This window comes from Nannospalax galili, unplaced genomic scaffold (assembly GCF_000622305.1).
Source record: "Nannospalax galili isolate Female #2095 unplaced genomic scaffold, S.galili_v1.0 scaffold386, whole genome shotgun sequence".
In the NCBI taxonomy this organism is placed as follows: Eukaryota; Metazoa; Chordata; class Mammalia; order Rodentia; family Spalacidae; genus Nannospalax; species Nannospalax galili.
Genome location: NW_008356676.1, coordinates 489,871 through 512,716, shown reverse-complemented (window position 1 = coordinate 512,716; position 22,846 = coordinate 489,871). Strand labels below are relative to the sequence as shown.

Sequence of the window (22,846 nt, the reverse complement as noted above, 5' to 3'; positions counted from 1 at the left end):
AATTAACCAACATCTCTTTCAAAAAATAATTTTTATTTTATGTATATGAATGTTTTGCCTGCATGTATGTATGTGCACCCAAGTCATGCAATGCCCATGGAGACCAGAAGAAGGTGTCAGATCCCCTGAAACTGGAGTTATAGATAGTTGTTAGCTGCCATGTGGGTTCTTGAAATCTTACCTGGGTCCTCTGTAAGAGCAGCCAGTGCTCTTAACTGCTGAGCCATCTATCAAGCCCCCAGAATCCCAGTATGCCAGAACCTTTAAATATATATATATATATATATATATATATATAGTATTTTTTGTATGTATGAGTGTTTGCCTGCATTCATGTAAGTACACCACATGTATGCAATGTTTGCAGAGGTCAGAAGAGAGTGCTGGATCTCCTCGAACTGGAGTTACAGATGGTTGTTAGCTACCATGTAGGTGCTGGGAACTGAACTTGGGTCCTCCATAAGAGCAGTCAGTGCCCTTAACCTGAGCCAGGTCTCCAGCCCCCAACCAGTACTATTAAAATATATCACAATCAGGTAGGATAAAAGGCCAGTGAAGAACTGTGCTATGTTGGCTTGGGCTAATTTGATGTGTTCAGACTGTCATTCATTACATAGTACTGATGTGTAAATGTAGGCTTAGGAAATCAGAATGACTTCATATTGCATCCAAAGAATTCACTAAAGTCTATTATGTGAGTTCATTATCATATCATTTGCAATTTTCCCCTAGTAGTTATAATCACAAAAGAATTCCTTGTTAACTAGAGACATCAGTTAACACATTGGGAATTAAACTGTATACTAGACTAAATTTATGTATGCCATTTTTCTTTTAACAAAGGAGGTCTGCTTTCCTAAATCAGTACTTCAATCAGAATTTCCAGGATTATCATGGTTACTTCCATTGCCCAATCAGAGAAGATGACAGACAGAAGTATCACAGAGAAAGGAGACAAGGAAGCAGGAGACAGGATGACCTTCTAGCACATTCACTAACTGGGGCCACTGCTACATGCTCCAGGCTAGAGTGAGCAGCCTGCTGCTGAGTAGGTTTTAAATATTAATGCAGTGGAACAGGTGAGATGCAGCTCTTCCACCTGGAGGCCCAGTCCCAGAACCTGCCTGCCTCAGGGCAGGACTGTGGATCTGCTGCTCATGGTCGCCTTGGGGGAAATACTGTTTGCTATCAGCTATGTGGCTGTGGGTATTGTCATCCCAAGGACCAGCAATAAAAAGTGAATGACAGCTCTCACAGAGGGGAGTGTGTGTGTGTGGGGGGGTGTGCCCTTAGCTATAGCTATGCTTGAAATAAATTTCTAATGAATAAAGATCAACTTTACTATTTAATTAAAATTGGGTGAGGCATATATATTGGTCCAAATGTGATGCTTAAGATCCAAATGCTCAGACATGAGAGAAAGATCTCTAGGGAAATCAAAACAACGTGAAGAGAGAACGGAACCAAATGGGACCCCAGAGCCCCTGCCCTTGGGGCTAAAGCAAGCATAGGGGCCAGAACTTGACTGATTCTCAGGCTCTTCCCAGACCTCAGATTAGCTGGGTATTAGTGCAGCCAGGCCTCAGCTGTCCATGAAAATGAGAAACCATTTTAAAAGCAGCATTTGAATTTTAAAGGTACTCAACATTTGTAGTATTTACTGAAAAAGGTCAACACTGGAGTGTTTTACTTATGCACAGCAGAATCTCAGTCTAAAAGCATTAGGGGGTTCCCATATGGCACATGCTGAGGATGTGTTAAATACATAATTCAACAGTCAGGAAAATAATTTTTCAATTCAATGAATGCATTATTAAAAGACCTCTACTGTACCCACCACTGTCAGAGAGAAGAGACAGTGGTAACCTGGCATCCTGAAAATAAAGGTCCACCCAAGGACCGATCCACTTCCTGTAAACTAAGGACAATAACTCCAGCCCACACAGGACTCCACACTTCTAGTATCTCCTAGTCAATATAGGAATAAAGGAAAATATTTGGATAAAGCTCACAGTGGCTGGGCATGGTGGCACACACCTTTAATCCCAGCACTCAGGAGGCAGAGACAGGTGGGTCTCTGTGCGTCCAAGACTAGCCTGGTCTACATAGTGAATTCCAGGACAGCTGGGGCTACAGGGAGACCCTGTCTCAAAAAGACCAAAAAAAAAAGAAAACCTTCGGGTGCATATACAACATTTTCGTTGAAGAACATTTGGTTCTTTGGACAGAAGATGTCTCTCAGATTTGTATCTGGTTTCATTTTTCTAGCTCCTGAATCTGTACCAGCATTCCCATCAACACCCAATTCCTTCAAGTCAAGGATATAATATGCTGATTCCTTCAAATAAGACTTGTGTTAAAATCCTTATGTTGGGAAAAAAAGAAAAAAAAAATTGAAATACCTTGATGAATGCTGTAAGAACTCTGCATTTTGATAGAAAACTCTGTTTAAAATGTTGATTTAGATTTACTTGCTAAGCTTGCCTGTTCTGCCTGATTGTATCTACCACACATGGATGATTAACCTAGTTGAAATGCTAAGAATTGAAGTGCTGTAAACCTCCTTCCTGGACCCTGGACCCCAGACTCAGTTGATTTACAATGTGTCCTGTAGGCCTGTTTGCACATACCAGATAACCAATAAGGAACAAAAGAGGGAAGTTGCACCAGGCTTACACCAGATCTAGCCTTCCTGGAAAAGATGTTTAACCGAAACTATAGCTTTTAGAAGATGTTTGATCAAAGTGTCTGCTGAGGAATGCTTTTTGTGTAATGACTATGTGGGCCTACATAATCTGTACCTGAAACTGAATGGGGGTCGATCGTTCTGACCAGACTTGCATGTCTCGGGAAACCGGTCGACCCCAGCTAGCTGGAAACTAAAGACTCTGCTTGATTTTTACATCTCCAATCCCGTGTATTTGTTACCTGGAGGGGACCCATCGAGTCACGGACCCTAACAATTAAATGTCTATGCAAGTGATTTTTTTATTAACTGTACCAGAAATAATACATAATACATACAAATTCCATGACAGTGAGAGGAGTTATTAACATCAGTAAGTCAGGAGTATCTGTTGTATAAGTTAAAAATCTTCTTTAGGAAAAAGTCCAGTGTTTTAAATATACTATGGAAATCCATGAAGTTCATGCCAGGAAAAATTTGACTAGAATATAGAAGTGTCTTCATTAGTCTTTCTCTATAAAGGGAAAATTATCTGATAACTTTATCACTTATAAAAACAAATCCATAGTACATTTAAATACACAGTTTGGTCCTAAATGTTATATTCACACACTTCCCAGTATATCTCTTTCATATAAAGCAAAGTAAATCTGTGATAAGATTTCTGCCCTATTCAAACATAGCATCTCCATACTACATGGAAATATATGTCCAGTTTTATATTACACTTTCATGTTAAAATGAAAATATAAAAATTTAAGTAGGGGCTGAAGAGATGTTCAGTGGTTAAGAGCGCTGTCTTCTCTTGCAGAGGCTGCTTTTACAGAGGACCCAGATTCGATTTCCAGTACCCACATGGCCACTAACAACCAACCGTTAATTCAGTTCCAGGGGAATCCAACACCCTCTTATGACCTCCATGGACATTGCACGACACCAGTAAACCTACATGTATGCAGGCATACACTCATACACATAAAATAAAAATATTAATAAATAATTTTTTTAAATTTAAGTCTTGTGCTCAGTTTGGCAGCACATATACTAAAAATTGGGATAATAGAGAGATTAGCATGGTCCCTGTGCAAGGATGACATGCAAATTTGTGAAGCGTTCCATATTTTTGTTTTTTAAATTTTATTTATTTTTTTTTATTTTATGTGTATGTGTGTATTGCCTGCATGTAGGTATGTGCACCTGTGTTGTGCAGTGCCCGAGGAGGTCAACAGAGGCTGTCAGATCTCCTGGGACTGGAGTTATGGACAGTTGTTAGCTGCCATGTGGGTGCTGGGATTCAAACCTGGGTCTTCTGCAAGAACAACCAGTGTTCTTAACCACTGAGCCATCTCTCCAGCCCCAACATTCCATATTTTTAAAATGGAAAAGTGTAGCCCAGAAACACTTATTCCCCCCAAAAGAGTGAGCTACTGGGTGAGTGCAGGGCACCCTGGGAAGAAGGGCAGGGCCTAGCTGCCAGCAGAGTTAGCTTGGCAGCAAGATTGGAAGGGGAGAAAAGGAAGTGTGTGAGGCCTTCAGGGAATGGTGAGGGCATCCTGTGAGTGTGGAAGGGAGATGGGGCATTTATATACTTGGGGTAAAACTGTGTGCCCACAGGGCAGGTTTTGGGGAAAGCTAATGGACTGTGGGCAGGGTGTGAAAGCTTTGTAAGTCATCCCTTCACTCCCTACCACAAAGGACCATGCATACCCAAACTAAAAATGTCTTATGTTAGTCTATGAGCCTTGGGGCCTTGGGAGGGAGTGCACATGGAGCCTCCCAAGAAGGGAAAAGGGAAGAAAATTTAGAGGGGGGGATCTGGGAAGTAAAGAAATAGAAGGATCCTGAGAGGGAAGAACAGTAGGAGACAGGTGTTACCAAGGGGGGAATGAGGGTATTTAAATGGGAGGGGGAGAGGTAGAGTTATACATATATACAAGAAACGATGGGCATAAAGGGGAAGAAGGAGTTCAAGAAAGGAGGGACCATAGGAGGCAGGTATTATCAAGGGCAAAATGGGAGAAAAGGGGGTGATTTAACTGGAATGAGAGGAGGGAAGGTAAGACTGAGAGAGAGAGAGAGAAGAGAGATAAATAAGGCTTAGCTGGTATTAAAAAACCAAAGGGAAACATATTAGTTCAAAAACCTACTGAAAAATTACCCATAAACAATATCTCTACATGATTCCATGTGCATAGCTGAAAGCTAGCTATATAAGAAGAACAGTGCCACAGGACATGAGAAACCTCCCTTTGAGTTGTTGGCCAGGATTACATAGACTATTACCATAGTCCTTGATTACAATCCAGAACTTGAATATAAGTCCCTATTGCTGAAGTCAGAACATGCTTCAGACACAGGATTTGGAGCAATGGAGTTGAAACTGACCTGGAAGCCACCTCCCTGAAGGCTAGCTCTCAAAACTTTGGAGAGCACTATACAAGCTGCTAAGGGAGCATCAATTGATGGTCTAACCTCAGCTTTAAGGTCTAACCTCAGCTTTAATTACAACAATGACTGGCAGAGCAAATTATATTGATAGCTGTGCTGGATAGCTTTAGTATCAACTTGACACACCTGGGTTGAGGGAGCCTCAATTGGAGAATTGACTCTATTGGACTGGTCTGTGGCCATGTCTGAGGGGCATCTTCTTGATGAGTGATGTGGGAGGTCCCAGCCCACTGTGGGTGGTACTGTCCCTGGGCCGGTGGGTCTATGTTGCATAAGAAAGCAAGCTGCACATGGGCCAGGGGAGCAAGCCGGCAAGCAGTGTTCCTCCATGGCCTGTGCTCCAGCTCCTGCCTCCAGGTTCCTGCCCTGAGTTCCTACCTTGGTCTCACAGATGAACTGTGACCTGGGATATGTAAGCTAAATAAACCCTTTCCTCCCCAAGTTGGTAGTGGTCAGAGTATTTTGTCACAGCAATGAAGAAACAAACTAAGACAATACTGTTGTGGCACTTTTATCTTGAGGGTAATTAACAGCTACCTAATTGGATTTAAAGCACACTCAGTGAGAGGGAACTCATGTGTGGTACTGTAAACATAGCCAAATACACATGATTGGAGAGGTCATAGATCTTAAAGAAAACCCCGAGGATGTCACATCCCTAGACAAATGTAATTTCTTACTATATGTTAAATATGGATCATTATATTTATATACAAGTATGCCACTCACCTCTCATCAAAAAAGCTTCTCTTGCAACAGATGGCAACTATCACAGAGTTCCACAACTGGTCACACACAGAATAAGTGTCTGTAAAATGCCCAGTCCTAGATGACACATCTACAACGCAACCTCTACACGTAAGGCTCACAGAACATAGTGGAACAAGGGATAAAGAGAACACTAAAGCATCTCTCAAGTCTCATCAATGAAGCTCCCTCACACAACAGAGGTCCATGAACACAAAAGGACACAGACGGCCAAAGTGTAGAGAATGAGATTCTGCCTCCATATTAAACTTCTGCCACCTAGGGTTCAGGGACCACTGCAGATGAGAGGACAGAAGATTGTAAGAGCCGGGGGAGGAAATGCATGACCATATTGAAATAGAATCTTACAGGCTCCTGCGACCCTGGTCATATGAGCCTACAGTAATGGTGTCAACATGCACAAAACCCATGCAAACACAAGCAGACAAAACCCAGCATAGAACTGTGGAAATGGGCAGCAAGATTCAATGTTAGCTGAAGAACAATTGGCAGCTTATTACTGCTGGGTAAGGAACAGCTGATCTTCATAAAGGGGGTACTCTAGACAGGTTGACTAGATCTCAGTGGATGAACTTGCACTGAGGGATGTCTGGATACACTAACTTGATTTGATAGGCCTTAACATCAATGACAGAATGCATGAAATCCAGTTTGGGGGCCATGGGAGGTTGCCAGTGGGGAAGAGGATATAAAGATGATTAAGATGTTCTATATGAAATACACATAAATTCAATAAAAGTATTAAAAAATTTAAGTCCTGAGGAAATTTCAGAAGGCTATGACTTTTAATTTCACTTTGACTTGATGTACCTTCTGGAAGCTCAGAAGCCTTATATTAAAAGAGCTAATGCTGACACAATTTGGTTCAGTCCATCAGTATGTATAGAACTCCCAGTGCCCATCTTCCACTAGGCCCTATGCAAATGATGTGATGTGAGATCAATCAGGCACCATCCACTGCCCCAACTTAAACACTGGGCTGAAGGACAGACATACATAATTGGTTGTAATATCCTAGAGTTATAAAGGCTATATTCTGCTGGTATGAATGAGATACTCTGGCATCACAGGCAAAAGAGTGAGTCATGAGCCTAGGGAGGCTAGAAGCTCAGCAGAGGAGACATCTGAGCCAAGTCTTAGAATATGCATGGTATTGGACTAGGCAGAAGAGGCATTCCAAGTAGGGGAAACAAAATCCACACCAATCTTTTCCAACTGGATTTTTAAAAAGTGTTTTACTTCCTGTGTTGGGAAGGTGGCTCAATTGATAAAGTACTTGCCACTCAAGCTTGAGGACCTGAATTCTTCCCCACCCCCATCCCCGAATCCATGAAAAACCCAGTCAAAGTACATGTGCTTGTAATCCTAGACTGGGGAGGAGGAGACAGGAGGATCCTTGAGGCTGACTGGCAAGCCATTCTAGCTGAATTGGTAAGCTCCAAGTTCAATGAAAGACCTTGTCTCAAAAAAGAGTGGAGAGCAAGTGAGGCAAACATCTGACATCAACCTCTGGCCTCTACACACAGATGCACACACATGTGAATATACACGTACCACATACACAGAATGTTTTACTTCCTTAAAAATGTTTAGGTTTACATTGTTTAACATGAGGCAAAAGTCTTAACACAGATGATTTCTTTCTGACTAACCTGTTCTGCTGAAAGAACTCTGGATGCTTTGGAAACATGTAGCGATAAGGAAAGGACATAGGGGGCCTCTGTGCTGCCAAGGGTAAAATCCAGAAGAGCATCAGTCCAGGGCACCTGTGTGTGAAGAGGGCTACTACTACACTGCGAAGGGCATACTGCAACCACATCTTTCCAGTCTTAACATACAAGTTACATTACTCTTTAAAAAAAAAAAAATCTTCCAAAAAAATAAAAAAGATCTACAGAGGCGTCAGCTCTAGGGTCTGCAAAGATCATGCTCTGTGCCCAGATCTGCTTAAAGAAGGTAAAAGAACCTATCATTTCCACTCAGCCTCTTAATCACACATCTATAACGAGCAGAAGAAAAGCCTGGCTGCTGACCTTGTCTGTATCCGCCTCTTCTGCCACAGGAGCACCGGGGTGGGAGGCAGTTACTAAGTTCCCTAGATAGACCTGGAGAAAGGAGAGCTGAAAACCCCTTGTTTTCTATGGAGTTCTAGACAAAGGTTGGGGTGACAGTGGCTGGAGGCCCCTAGGACTCTAACACTGTAGTGAAGATGGATGGTGGAGAGCCACAGGGACCAAGTATAAGACTGTGATGCAGGTCCCGGGGCCAAAGCAACCTTGAAACATTAAAACGGAAGGGAAATTCACTAGAAGCCTTTACCGTGCTTTTTCACATTTAATAAAATGAAGCTAATTCATTCACATTCATATTTAAAGGTATGTAAGAAAGATGTAAATAGCATCTACATTGTGCTCTTCTTTTTTTTAACTGTTGTTTACCTCAAGCAATCTACAGAAAGAGCAGCTGGCAGAGGGAAAGACTTAGGGGGACTTGCCTTGGAGACTTAACTCCTTTATTCTCTACATTAATGAAGATGACATCTAGATGCAGAGTCTCCTGCTTGGTTTCCTGAGGTTTGTGCCCCAACGCAGGTCCCAGAGACTTCCCCAAGCTCAGGAGATTTGGACCAAGGCTCCTGGTCTGCTGTTGAGTCACTGTGTGACCTTGGACTGGTCACTGCATTCTTAGGTCACAACAGAAACGGTTTGCATTAGATACTTTGTCTTTTTTCTATAACGTTCTTTGATTCTAGAGAACAAAATAATGTTTTAAGGAAATGTTTTCCTTCTTCTGCATTGTTTATGTTTAGTTTTTAAAGAGTTACCTTCATAACAACATAACAATGCCCCATCTAGTGTCAAATGTGGAACATGGTCCTTGAGCACAGTGCAAGGAATGATTTTAGACTGTGAGGTTCAGGACAGCAGTCAGCAAGAACGAAGTCATTGGTTGTGGTTATAATCCACTGATCCAACTTGGAGAACTGGGGCATTTTTAAAGACCATGCTTCAGTCTCCATGAAACATGGAAACACACAGCACGAGCACAACAAGATTTTCACTGCGACTCTAAGATAATCCTTCCTAGCACGTTTACTGGAAGACATCACCTCAAACCTCAGAGCCTTTGGGGGCTGAGGAAGGACAGCATGGACAGATCATAAGAGATTCCAAGAAAGGCGAGTGCCGTAGCCAAATCCTGGCATCTGACTGAGGTTTGGGCAGACATAAAACCTAGGAGTTCAGCAGTTTTAGTCACATCACCCTAACCCTTCCAGCTCCAACTCTGCCAATGTTCTCACCCTTTAAAGGGCAGCCTCTCCGATGGGGTTAAAGGCTGACCATACACTCAGAGAACTTCCAGGTCCCACAGCAGCCTAGCCCTCTTCCTGAAAGCTGCCATCCTATGAGGAAAGGCATGGAGGGAGGAAAAAGTTGTAAATACTGGGAAAATACAGAGACCATTCAAACAAATGTCTGTCTTCCTCCTATCTGTCCTCTGCTTTTTCTTTCTTCTCATTAAGTGCCAAGGAGATTTAATTAAAAATTTCTCTATTGCAATATAAAAATCACCTTATTTTGAAGCTGCATTCCCTTAGAACCCAAGTCAGTTCAGTGGAATATCTGTGGAGTGTCTACTGTATGCCAGACACTGTCTTAATGATGTCTGGGCTGTGAGAACAAAATGAGCCAAACTAAGAAATTCTCCATCATGCTGCCAGTCCTGTTCAGAGCCAGTAGCCCTGATTCTAGAAGCATTCCTGTAATCTCAGTTCTCAAGGGCTAGGGGACTTCTGTTTGCTGGCCTTCATCTTGAGCCTCCTGAGAGCTGAACCTTTCTTGGTAGCTGCTGCTCTATGAGAACACTGACAAGCTGCCTGGGTTTGTGGAACTGGCCACTCTCCTGCTTGGTACCCTGTGCTCATCTCTAACTGGCTGCATCTCTGAGTGTGGCTTCCATTATTAGTTCTCTCTGTCCTTACCTTCTAGACAATCGCTGGAAATTCTATCCCTCACTAGCCTCCCCCTCACCTCCCACTCACCCTTCAGCATTGACTTGTCAATCTGTCATCACATCACCAGATCACCTTGGTTCTCACATATACCAAGAATACCTTCACTCCTGTATCCCGAAGCCCTGTATCCCTGCTGCACAAACTTCCTAAGGCCTGTCCTAAGGGCAATGCCCTCTTTATTGGTAGGAAAAATAGTCTGTTTTTTTCAATCTCCAGTCTCAGTTCTGGTTTGGTAGTTGTGATAGCCTTGAGTCTAACTATTAAGTATCTTTTGAATAACAGATTGAAATGTTCATAAATATGATTGGATAATATAAAACTCTCTAAACACAGAGAAACTACCTGGTTCAAATAAAACTGTGAAATTAGTTGACCCCGTAAACCTATGCGCTGTCATATTCTTGAGACACTGGAGTGTGAGAGTCTATCCCAGGGGTGTGAAACACAATAGAAAAGAATGGGCACCCTGTGAGACATACTTTCCTATCTACCAAACTCTTCATGTGCTGTTCCAAATGTATAGCCTTTCAGATTTGGCCCAGAATGCAAGAGATCCTTGCAGATACCTATTAATTCATATATAAGAGCAGGAGTCTGGGTCTGGCACATACCCCAGGGCTGAAACATACATGAACATCAGCCAGCTACAGGCCCTGTAGTAGAGCATGGAAACGTCCTGGCAGTTGGGAGAGAATGCAGTGCTCTTTAGGAGTGATAGAAGGCTAGTCGTTTAGAGCATGTATTTATTGATTTTAGTAGTTGATGCTGCCAAAAATAGACATGAAGATCACTTGAGGGTACACGATTTTTGAAGTATTATATTAAAAGTGTTTGTATTATTTTCATACAAAATATAAACCATCTTTCTTGGATATAGGCATTGTAGCCAATGGTTTTAATTGGGCTAAAAACCATGTACAGATGCAGAAATGTTTAGTCCAGGCTGTGGTTCCTGACAATCATCCTCACAGATAAATTTCCACAATGAATGTTTCAATTAAGACAGTAATATTTATTGAAAGGTAAACCATAAATGTATAGTCACTTGGAACATTATTGAACAAATGTAATTTATGCTGTAGTTGGTGCACTGAGTTTTAACACTGCTTTGATTTTATCAGCATTTGTCAATTAATCAACTTGAATCTTGTAAAACATGTTCTCCTATTAGTGGGAACAGGCAATTGCTTGTAGATGTTGAAGGAAAGGTCATTTAATAATTTGTTAATTGTGCAAAGATAGATTTAAATTAAAAGGTAAAACTCTCATTACTACTGTACCTAAACAGAACTCTCCTTCCTTTTTTCTTCTTAAACACCAGAGAAAGAGTAGGACCTAAATTAATCTAACTTTAGGATTTTAAATTTTATTTTAAGAGACTCTCTTTGTCACCTTTGCCAGCTCGCAGTTACAATCCTTCAGATGATAAACAAAGGAACTAAGTTCCACTGGCAGAAAAGTGAGGATTTTAAAAGAAAAAACCAAAGGAGGCAAGGAAAGAGCAGCACCAAAGAGCCACACAGTGGCAACAGCTCGCTTGCCTCGGACTGGCCCCTTTCGTTCTGCTCTAGACCAGGCATCAGTTCCCTGTGCTTGCTGTCTGCTGGTTTGGGTCCAATTCAGTAAGAGAGAAAGAAGCAGAGCCAAAGCCCTCTGTTTGGGGAACCCACACATCAGCACACTTGTCGGCTCTCTTAGCAACCAAGAAAGCACTTAATTTGGATCCTCGTCACCACCAGCGAGCAAGCATTCTGTAGTCAGCCGCAGGACATGACTTTCTAACGGGCAACATACCTTGGAGAGCAGTTTCTGCAATGGTGTCTGCAGGGCTAAATCGTGAGATCTTCACCATCTTAGAAGCGTTAAGTGCAAATTAGGATGAGGTGGCGTGCCTGAAGGCACTGAGAGAGAAATAATGTTGTGCAAAGACAAGGTGTATTGGATGGAGATGGGTCTTGCTGGACCAGGCTCTGCAAACTGCTTTGCTGAGAGCCCCTTTTATAAGGGTCTGGAGGCTCTCTGCCTGCTCAAACTGGCTCATCTCTCCATTTCATTCCATTCAATTCTGAATAAGTCACTATTTCAGGCACATTTCCCTAAGCAGATGCAAACACTTTTTTCTAGTGCCAGGCTCCCTTGGGCAAATTAGGTTTCTTGGAAGAGGGTCAAAGAGTCATCAAACAAAATACCTACAAAGAACAAGCCTGTGGCTTCAGATGACTTTGTCAGTCATGCAGGCTACATGTCATCTGTAGACACTAGTTGGAGAGCAATGTTGTACCTGATATAGCCAGGTATTTATTGGAGCTGATTCTTGGTATTTGTAGCCCAAGTTTCTTTTATAGTTATAACAAATTAAGTCAATTTTTATGGAAATTATTGATGGCCATAAAACAATTCATAGAAGTTTTCCTTTTCTAAGAGTCCTAATCTAAACCTCTAGTCAAATTTAAATTTCTTAAAAAAATTATCACAAAAGAACTTGTATAAGAAACAAAAAAACTGTATCTAGCAAACAAGGAATATTTCTTAAAGAGAATTTTATATTTTCTTTGAATTAGAGGGAGAACCTGAGCTTTGGTGAACTTGCCTCCACATATCCAGATTCTCCCTAAAACAGGAGAGAAGAGGGAAGTTCAAAAGTGAGCAGGGAGGCTGCTTGCTCACATAACAGCTGCTCCCCACCAGAGGTTATTTCTATCTAAAGTTATACCATATTAGGAAACTATACAATAAAAACAGTACTAAATAACATATATATACATAATGGGTATAGATGGCAGGTTTGTATTTGTTTCTTTGACATTTTAGAATATGGCCAATAAGTTTGTATACTTCAATTCAAACACTTCCACTGTCTTAGAGATCTCCATCATTTGTAATAGCAGTTTCTGAAGTGTTCAACGCTTGTCTTTAGGAATACCATTGGCATTCAACATGGTCATACCACATTAACCAGATATACAGCCCTGTTCAAGGCTATCCTTGACCATCTTTATTTAAAAGTTGGTTTAGGCTGAACGCCAGCCATGGTGGCACACACCTTTAATCCCAGCACTTGGGAGGCAGAGGCAGGCAGATCTCTGTGAGTTCAAGGCCACCCTGGTCTACAGAGGAGGTTCCAGGACAGCTGGAGCTACAGGGAGACTCTGTCTCAAAAAGACCAAAAAAAAAAAAAGTTAGTTTAGGCTGATGAGGCAGCTTAGCATTCTCCTAGAGTTTCGGCCTGTTGGTTATACCCTACCAGGAGTCATGGCTATGCCCTATCAGGAGACATGGCTTTGCTGGTTATCCTCACACTGTTCCAAATGAACCTAAAATTGACAGCTAAAGAGTTTAAAAGGGCAGCTTTACTGTGATACATAACTGGGATTTTGTTTTATTGAAATATGGTGAAGCCCACAGCTCAGCAAATGGCAGCCATGGAAAAAGGTAGTGCACTTCTATTCCCAAGAGGAGGGGCACTTCAGGCACATGGGAGGTATCAGGGTGAGCAGGAGGCAGAGAGACTGAGTGTAACTGCCTAGGAAAAGAACTGGTAAGTGAGGAAGGCAGGCTTGGGATTGGCTGCTTTGAGGATTTCAGCAGGCCCTGAGGTACAGGTATGGTCCCTACTCAGGACCTGCTGTGTTTAGGGTGGTGAGAGTCTCCAGATTTACAAAAAGAAGCTGCTGGGGTAAGGACAGACAGGCTTTATCTAGACGGGGATTATCTGGTTTGCACAGTAGAGCTCAAAGGAGAGTTGTTTACTATCTATAGCAATAAGCTGATCTCTCCCCAAGTCTCTCCCCAAGTTTCTCCCCAATCTCTCCCCAAGTCCACAAGCTTCCGAGATATACCAATATAAAACAGAAAATAAAAAACCTGCACACAATGATTCATACAGGCCTGCTTAGATCTCTACAGGCAAAAATTGTTTCTCAGACTTCTGTGGGAAGGAATCATTGCTTGTGGGGTCAAGACTTTACAGTTCCAGTAAACTTCCTGTTGATAATGGGGTCACACTTTGACTACTTGGTGATAGAAACATTGTTAGGGGTCTTCACTTTGGGCCACCTTCTGCAGGGAGAGGACCTGACGCTCAAGCCCTGTCTTGAGCCAGCCACGGAGAGGCATTAAAGCCTCTTACACAGGGGCTTGTTCAATCACAGCCTTTGCTCACAGGAAGCTTTATCCCAGTTTTATAGATGAGAGATGGAGACTCAACCTGTCCTGGGTCACTTAGCTAAAAATTGGAAAAATGTGATTATATCTGGCCTAAAAACTCACTTTTCTTCTATAAGGAAGGTATAGATGATATTACTCTGATAAAAAGTAAAAAGACTCTGTTGATAAATAATCCATAAATTAAGTTTATGGGCCTAAGTGGAGGCCCATTTACAACCTGCCTTCTAGAAAAGAAGAGAAATTAAGAATTGTATTCAATTCATTATTTGGGGATCACAAATAAATGGTGCTGATTAAATACCTGGTCAAGTTTATTACAGTCACTTATAAGATATTTTCAAAAAGACCCTCTATTAAACTCACGTTTTATTTTAAGAAAGGATATATAAGGTCTGAGAAGATGATCAGATTAGTGGGTAAAGTGCTTGCTTAGCAAGCATGAGTACCTGGGTTTGAATTCTCAGAGACCACGTAAAGTCAGATACGATAGCATGTGTCTGGGATCCCACTGCTTTGATGGTGATATAGAAGGCAGAGGCAGAACTCACAGAAGTTTGTGGGCTGGTTAGCCTGGTGTGTGCATCAGTGAACAAAGAGATTCCATCTTAAACATGATGAAAGGAAAAGACTGACACCTGAGGATGTTCTATGACCTCCACATGTGTGCTGTGGCATACATGCAACAGCACTCTTACACAGGGATGCACACATATCAAACACATCTCTCTCTCTCTCTCTCTCTCTCTCACACACACACACACACACACACACACACACACAGGGATGTTTACTTGGAAAGAAAGATACAATAGAAAGTTGGTCTTCCTCTGACATGCCCTTTGTCCTAGGGTACTACTGCTCAGAGACGATGTCCTTAAGGTTTCTTTGGTCTTCCAAAACTGTCCTATGCAAAGAAAAGACTTCATGAAAATTAATTCAGCCAGTCATTCCCAAGAAACTGAAAGAAAAGCAGTAAATAAAAAATAGAAGAAATCCTTTACATACAATACATTCCAGAAAGGATAGATCACAGACAAGTGAATTATATCAGAAAGAAAATGATGTTCATGGAAAATCAGCAGGGGAAGAGAGATTGTGCCCAATTACCAATGCAGCTGTGAGGAAGGCCTCATGGGAAAGGTAAGGGTTGCTCTATACCGAGATTTTACTTCAGCAGTCTCTGCTAAAGGCCTCGCTATGCCAGGATTTAACAGATCTCCCTCATTTATTCAGAAGACCCCAGGCCCCTCCACTGTTTGCAAGTAGCATGATAGTGCTGAACATTTTGTTATTTCCATAACAAATGCTTGAGATTAATTTGCTAGAAGATCATTTGATGGGTACTTAGAGATGTGGGGGGTCTTAGTATAAAGCCTGATTGAAACCTGAGTAAGGTATGAAAAATGTGGATCCAAGTCCTAGGTATTGTGTTCAGCACCCTGCCCAGGTAACTATGATATAGCCTTGAGAATTTACAGGCTTCCTGTTTTGTATTGGTGTTCTTGTCTTTTCCTATTGTGCCTCAGCCAGTGCTACTGTGTAACAGAGCCAGGTTGATATCTAAGGGCATTTTTGCTGGAGGCCTAGGTGACATCCCACTTACATTCTCAGTTCAGGCTACAGGGAATACCTACACTGTCAAACAGAAACATGAACCTTTAAGATGACAATTTTTCCATATTCTCCATGAAAGAAGCACAGGCAGGAATTTCAGGGAACAGTTTATCCTGCAAGTTCTGAGCATGATCTCTCTTCTTAGAGGGAATATGTGAGTTAACTCAAAGAAAAGAATTTGGGGGGGGGTCTATTTTTGAGATAGGGTCTCCCTGTAGCCCCAGATGGCCTGGAACTCAGTTTGTAGACCAGGCTGGCCTTGAACTTACAGAGATCCGCCCGCCTCTGCCTTCCAAGTGCTGGGATTAAAGCCCTGTCCCACCACATCCAGCAAAGAAAATAATTTTTACTTTCTGATAGTATTTATTTATGCAGATACAGATGTTTAGTGACGGACCATATGACTGAACAGATTTCACATTTAATAAAAGATTAGCTTACCCATTTAATTAATATCTGAGGCAGTACCTGGCTTAGATCAGCACCCTCCCACCTTCCGTTCCTTACAAGGAGGAAACAGTGTCAGTACAATAAGGTGCCTGCACTTGTCACCTTCCAGGTCCTTCACAAAGACAGGACAAGGAGAAAAAACCATGACTCAAAGCAGCGTGGGGTGGGTAGGAAGCACCAAAGGCAATGCAACAGGAGAAGAAGAGCAGGAGGACACTGTTGTCTGGAGGCTCTCACAGATCCCTCCCAGAGCTGAGAGGCAAGCTGGTTAAGTGTCTGAGGGTGGAGGCGGGGCAAGGAGACTGAGAAGACATGACTGGGTGAGTATATGCTTGTATGATGGGAGGATGGAGAGTGAGTGGAGCTTGAGCAGTAACTACATTACATGCGAAGACCAGATGATGGAAAAGAGGACTTCGTAAGAGAGCACCAATCAGCCTCGTAGAGCTCAAAGATAGATACGGATGATAAGAAATGTGGGTTGCAGTACAAACAGCAGAGGCCCTTGGGACTTTGCACTTTGTTACTACACCTGAGATAAATTAATTGTGACAGACACTAAAAAGAGTACCATCGCGTTCTTCTTCTGTTTTGATTTTACTGGTTTTAGTGAGGTGTGCACATTAGTTTTGTCACTTCTATTTGCGATTCTACTAATTTTTCAAGCAACTTGATATTCATCACAGCACTATATGCCCATAACTATATTGACCAAAAGAGAGCACCAATGGCCTTCCTACCTCTCCTCTGTACCCCTTCCTGCTCCTCAGAGGAAGCCCTTTTAATTCTTTGACCACTTTCTTTCTCTCTCTCTTTTCTTGTTTCTTCCTCTTTCCCTCCCTCCCTCCCTCCTCTCCCTCCCTTCCTTCTTCTCTCCCTCCCTCCCTTCCTTATTCCTTCCTCCCTCCCTTCTTCTCTCCCTCCTTCCCTTCCTTCTTTCCTTCCTCCCTCCCTTCTTCTCTCCCTCCTTCCCTTCCTTCTTTCCTTCCTCCCTCCCTTCTTCTCTTCCTGTCTTTCTTGTTTTATTCTTTTAGCGTAACCTGCATTAGACAACTTGCCTCACCCAACTGTTCTCAGTCTGGTTCATCAACAGTCTCACCCAAGCACAGGAAGGCCCACTGCTAAGTAACTCTAACCTGATTATAACTCAGTGAGACTCAAGCCCACCAGCACAACAGGACAGCTTACATTTGCTTCCCTATGTTTAAGTAGTGCAATAGATTCTTATTTTTAAATTGTAATTTTTAGACATTATACAATGTCTTACTATTAAGAAAAATGAGCAAAAAATGGCTACTCTTGTACCATCACTACCTCCTAACAAACTTTCTTCCCTGATTTTTCCAGTGGGAAGATTGATTTGTGACTGCATCAGTATTCTACCTTTACCTATTATGAATATGTAGTCTTGGTCACTACTGAGTCAAGTGGTGTAAAGGCCCACTTCTGATCTTGCTCAATATCTTTTTCCCCTGGTTTTCAATTCTTTCTTCTTTTTTCATTTAGTGTAATGTTTCTAAACTATCCCAAGTAATTATAAAACTTTTACGGAAACCGCTGCTAATACAGTCAACCCAAGAAGTTCATCTGTTAGATCCATTTTCTCACAGAGACCCCCCCCCCCAGTCTGTTTGGTTTAAAGGTATTCCTGGCCAGCTGTCCACCTCTTGGCCTGGGGCTTCTTTTAAACACCCCCTTGTGAAATCCCAGTGCCTCTCTTCTGTGTCGGAGCCCTCATTTCTGAGTCCCTTGGTTTCCTCTCCTGATTTATAGGCTCGTGCTCATACAGCAGATTCTCTAGTAGTTCCTGGGAAAAGTCCACAGAAGACACATTTGCAGAGACTACTGTGTCTGAAAATATCTTAATTCTACTTAAGCTTATTTGCTAGTATCAACTTGTAACTGAATGTTAGTAAGGTGGAATTTCTTCTTAAAATTGTTAGGCTGTACTCCAATATTTTCTGGTCCCCAGCATTTAGGTGAGACCATTGGCATTGCAATCTATGTGATTTGTGTGGTTTCTCTGAAGGGTTGGGAAACTTAAATTCTGCTGTTCTGAAGTCTCACACTAAAAACTATATGAGGATCTTTTAAAATCCAGTGTTCTAGGTACTTCCTGGCCCCTCTGAATCTGGAGATTCCTGTTCTCTTTCAGAATTTCTTCTTACATTATTTTTTATGCTTATCTCCCACAATTTTTTTTCCTCTTTCAGAAACCCCTTTGGTAAATGCTGAACCTTATAGATGGATTCACTACTTCTCTTACCTCCTCCCCATCCTACCTCCGTCACTGCTTGCTAAATTGATTTCTAGGAAGTCTATTTGGCTTCATCTTTTACATTTCTGAAATCTATATGTATAGACTTCTTATTTTCCGATTGTTCCTTTTCTATAGAATTTTCCCTTTATTTAATAACTATAACACTGTCTCTCATCTTTCTGAAAGGCATTGCAGGCTTCTGAAAGCCTTTCTTTTGCTTTTTGAATTATCTTTATCATCTTGGAGCCCCTTAAGCAGTGGCTCTCCTCTCCTTTCTGTCTCTTTCTCTCTGAGTCTCTATAGTCTTTATATATTATTCTCTACTTTATATTGAGAGATATCTCCGAATGACTAATTTTTTCTCACTCTTCAATTATATTTAAGATATTCATATGTAATATATACTTAAATATAGAAACTAATAAATGCATTTATATTCAGGGAGAATGAGTTCAGTTTCCAAGGAAATCTTTGGTGGGGTCAAGATGTGCATATTCCCTGGTGGGCATCCCTATGAGGTAACTGGGTTGGAATATAGCCATTTCAGTGAGACTTCAAATGCCAGTCTTTAGGCTATTCAGTTTCTCCAGGTAAGATTCTTTAAACTCTTGCCTAGGAACTGGTCCCTGGTTGCAAGCACATCCAGGGTACAAGATGGTCATAACTGTCCTCTCTGTGCAGGTTTGCCCCCTTCTGAAAGCCCGGTCCCTGGGTCCAAAACATCGAATTGATACAGCCCTGCATTCTCCTTCAAGCTTCAAGAAGGAACAATAGGAAATTGGTACATCTGTGTCTAGTAGGGAAGAGTTCTGATTGGCTTCAGTTGTCAACTTGACACGCCTGGGAAGAGGAAACCTCAGTTTTGGGATTTCCTCCATCAGATTGGCCTATGGCCATGTATGTGAGGTATTTTCTTTATTGCTAATTGATATGGGAGGGCACAGTCCTTTTGGGCTGTGCCATACCTGGGCAGGGGGTATTAGGTTGTTAAGAAAGTAGGCCAAGCACAGGCCAGAGGGAGCAAGTCAGTAACCTTCTATGGTCTCTGCTTGAGTTCCTATCTTGAGTTCCTGCCTGTCTTTCCTTAGTGGTAGACTGTGATCTGGGAATTGTAAGCTGAATCAAACCCTTTCCTCCCCTAGTTGGTTTTGGTCAGTGTTTTATCTCAGCAACAGAAGCCAAACTAGGACATGGAAGGAGTGGGGCCTACCTACCCCATGTATCTACTCTAGGTACTAATGCCCCTGCAACTATCTGCATCACGCTGCCTTTTTCAGTCTCACTCCTAGTATCTTTCTCAGTCCCCAGAGGGTCCTGGAGAAGGAATCGGTAGCTTCTCTCCATATATCCCTGGGACTCCTCAGTAATCACCGCCGTCATCCCCAGATTGGGTAGCATCTCTTTTTTGAGTACCATCATCTGTTCTCTCTCGCTTACTCTCTGTTGTCTCTGCTTTATAGGTTTTTTTTCTTTCAAAATTAAAAAAAAAATTGTGCAACTTCTGGAATAGGAACATATAAAAGCATATATGTTTGGTCTAACAACACTAGAAATTCCAAGTCGTATAGTTTTACCTTGCAATGATACATATTTACTATGCATCATTCACTGTGGTCTAGTTTGTTTACCTAGAGAACTTGATTACCTCAAAGAAAATTCTAACACTTTCTGGATTCTGTGGGGGAGTACTGCCCAACTTATATTAACTCTGTTATTTTCTAGGGTACGTCAGACAAAATAAAGCTGACTTCCTTTCAAAAATTCATCTTTAGAGCATCTCTCTTACTTTGGCTCCAGAAACCAGGACTAATCATCAATTTGAGGAAGATGTGACATCAGTCTCTCAAAATATAGCAAGGAAGGGGGAGGGATTTTGCTTTAATTTTCAGCCATCCTATCCCTGCTAAGCAAGTCCTTGGAAACTTCTTGTCAGTATCACTGAAGGGTGGTAGGGGAATGTGTGTACAGATGATTAGGGGTGAGAGGAAAGTGGGCTGCCTAGACAAAGCCTTAGGGAAAGTACTTCTGCTTTGCATCAGTTTATTGACATTTTTGGACGGAGTTTGTTTAACTGCAAAGTTATAAGGTCAGATGGAGTCCCTCCAAATAATTGTAATACAATTGATATTAGATCATTTAGAAACACATCTCCTTCATCTCTAGCCCTCTTCGCCTCTCATCTTAAATCCACACTAAGTCATATCTGAGGCTCCCATCTGATTTTGTTTTACCTGGCATTATGCAAACATTGGATGACAGGGCCTGCTTTTTGTTTCTTTTAGGTAATACCTATTAACAGACTATGGGTAAAGATGGAATGAGTTGAAGCACATGTTTCTTCTGATTCTAGCACGTTTCTCTGCATTTTACAAATCCAGCTACATATTTTCATTAAGGAAAAAGGCAGAGCATAATCTTCTAAAATTTTTATTTATTGAGGATTCTTTCCACAGCAGCATACAAATTTCAGAGTGGGAGAAAAGTCTATTATGATTTCAATGGAAGTAGACATTCCCAAGTACAGCTTAATATCTCATCTCAAGTTGCATCCAGACAGCTGGACACTCAACCGTTGGCTGAATCGCTGCATAGTTGATTTGATTTGGTTATGAAGACAGATTGCTGGAAGCACATCTGGCAAAGTTGGCAATCAGTGAATGAGATGAATCAACCATGCAGTGATCAGACTGACTGCTCAGTGATCAATGGGACCGAAATAGGAGGTAGCAGTGGGTAAGTTCAGTCCTAGGTTCCATCAAAATGCAACTCAAATTATTCGTGATGAATAATTTTAATATCATTATGCATTTAACTAGTAAAAATGAAAATACTTTCATCCTTTCTACTAATCTACCAATCTTTACTTTTATCTTAAAGGAAGGAACTGTGCTAAATGTTGCTTGGAATAAAAGAATGTGCAATCAAAAAGATGCTTCAAGGATGTGAACAAAAAAAGCTCCAGGAACCAGAGATCAACTGTCAGCAACTTTCCATGCAGTCTGCAATAATCCTTTTCTCATTTGTAAAGATAATATTCCTCAATTTACAGATCTAGTTATTACATACACATATTTTGGATTTTTCTCTTAATGTTTTAAAAAATTATTTTTATTTTATGTGTATGGGTGTTTTGCCTGCAGGTATGTAGGTGCACCATGTGTGGGCCTGGGGCCTACAGAGGCCAGAAGAGGGCATCAGATCCCCTAGAACTGGAGTTAAAGATGGTGTTAACTGCCATGTGAGAGTTGGGAACTGAACCCAGGTCCTCTAGAAGAACAGCAAGTGCTCTTAACTGCTGAGCCATCTTTCTAGTCCCTCCTAATACTTTTTTACATTACAAAATCATTCTTAATTTACCTAAAAGCAGAGATCAAAGTGAATGAATATTTTGAAGTTCTTTATGTGTCGTAAAGCCCCTTTTCATTTTAACTTCAGAAAGTCTCCAAGAATCTGCTGCAATATCTCCCCTGTTTTTCCTCTTGGTATATCTTTCTCTCAAGACTGCCAAAGCTTTGGCATGTCTTAATTATTTGTATCTTTTCCTGTGGAAAGTCTACCCAGTAATCACTTCCCCTTTTACTAAAAGAAAATGTATCAAAAGCATTCAAGCAAATGAGTGGGCTGGCAGTAGCGCAAAGAACAGTTGGGTTTGTCCAAGACTGATGATGTCCTACTATGTGACACTTTGGCATTAAAGTTGGGACCCTCCTGCAAACTAAAAAGTGGGTCACCTTGAGTGGCATCTGGGGAGGACTGTATGTGACAGGATACCACCATTAGAGAGCAGCAATTTCAATCCCTGTATCAGGAGTACTCATCTTTCATTACTAAACAGATGTAGAAAGCAGTGAAGCACCAGACGAATGAATGGATTTAATGACCTTTAAGTTTCCTTTATACCAGTAGATCTCAATTTTGGCTGCTTACTAGAATCATCTGGTGAGCTGTGTAGAAATGACATTATTCCTTGATTTAACAGGCCTGAAGGTAAGTCCCTGTTAGTGACACACATATTTTAATTACTCCAGCAGGATTACATGGAGACCTTTGAAACAATATTTTACATACATCAAGATTCAAACTACAGGTCTACAAAGTGCTGTTTCTAACAAGGAAAAAATAATCCATTTTATGAACTCTACCCTTTAAAATGTGGCATGCCAGCTTGTGCTTCATACACACAAACAGAACACACAAATGATTTATATCTCTTCACATGTATGTATTTATTCATATAAAATTTGTGCTAGATTCATTTCTCCCCCGTCACGTTGGCAGTCTGCTCTCCAATCCTCACTAGCCATTGACATCATTTTTTTAAAACAAGAAATTCTGTAAGGCAGTGTGGGATTATAGAGTTTTAAAAATCAAAACCTGTCTCTTCAGGGAGTCTACAGTGGAATCTTTGGATGGTAACTAAATGGTCGAGGCAAATGAT

At 41.4% G+C, this 22,846-nt stretch overlaps 1 protein-coding gene and 1 non-coding gene across 11 annotated transcripts in view; one reads left to right on the top strand and one right to left on the bottom strand.

Moving 5' to 3' along the window:
- The window catches only part of Enox1 (ecto-NOX disulfide-thiol exchanger 1), a 589,822-nt gene that overhangs the window by 241,549 nt on the left and 325,427 nt on the right, over positions 1-22,846 (bottom strand). The gene's annotated exons all lie outside the window — the stretch shown is intronic.
- LOC115067895 lies at positions 3,707-3,811 on the top strand. Its single transcript, XR_003847249.1, has one exon. It is a non-coding gene; the product is annotated as a U6 spliceosomal RNA (small nuclear RNA).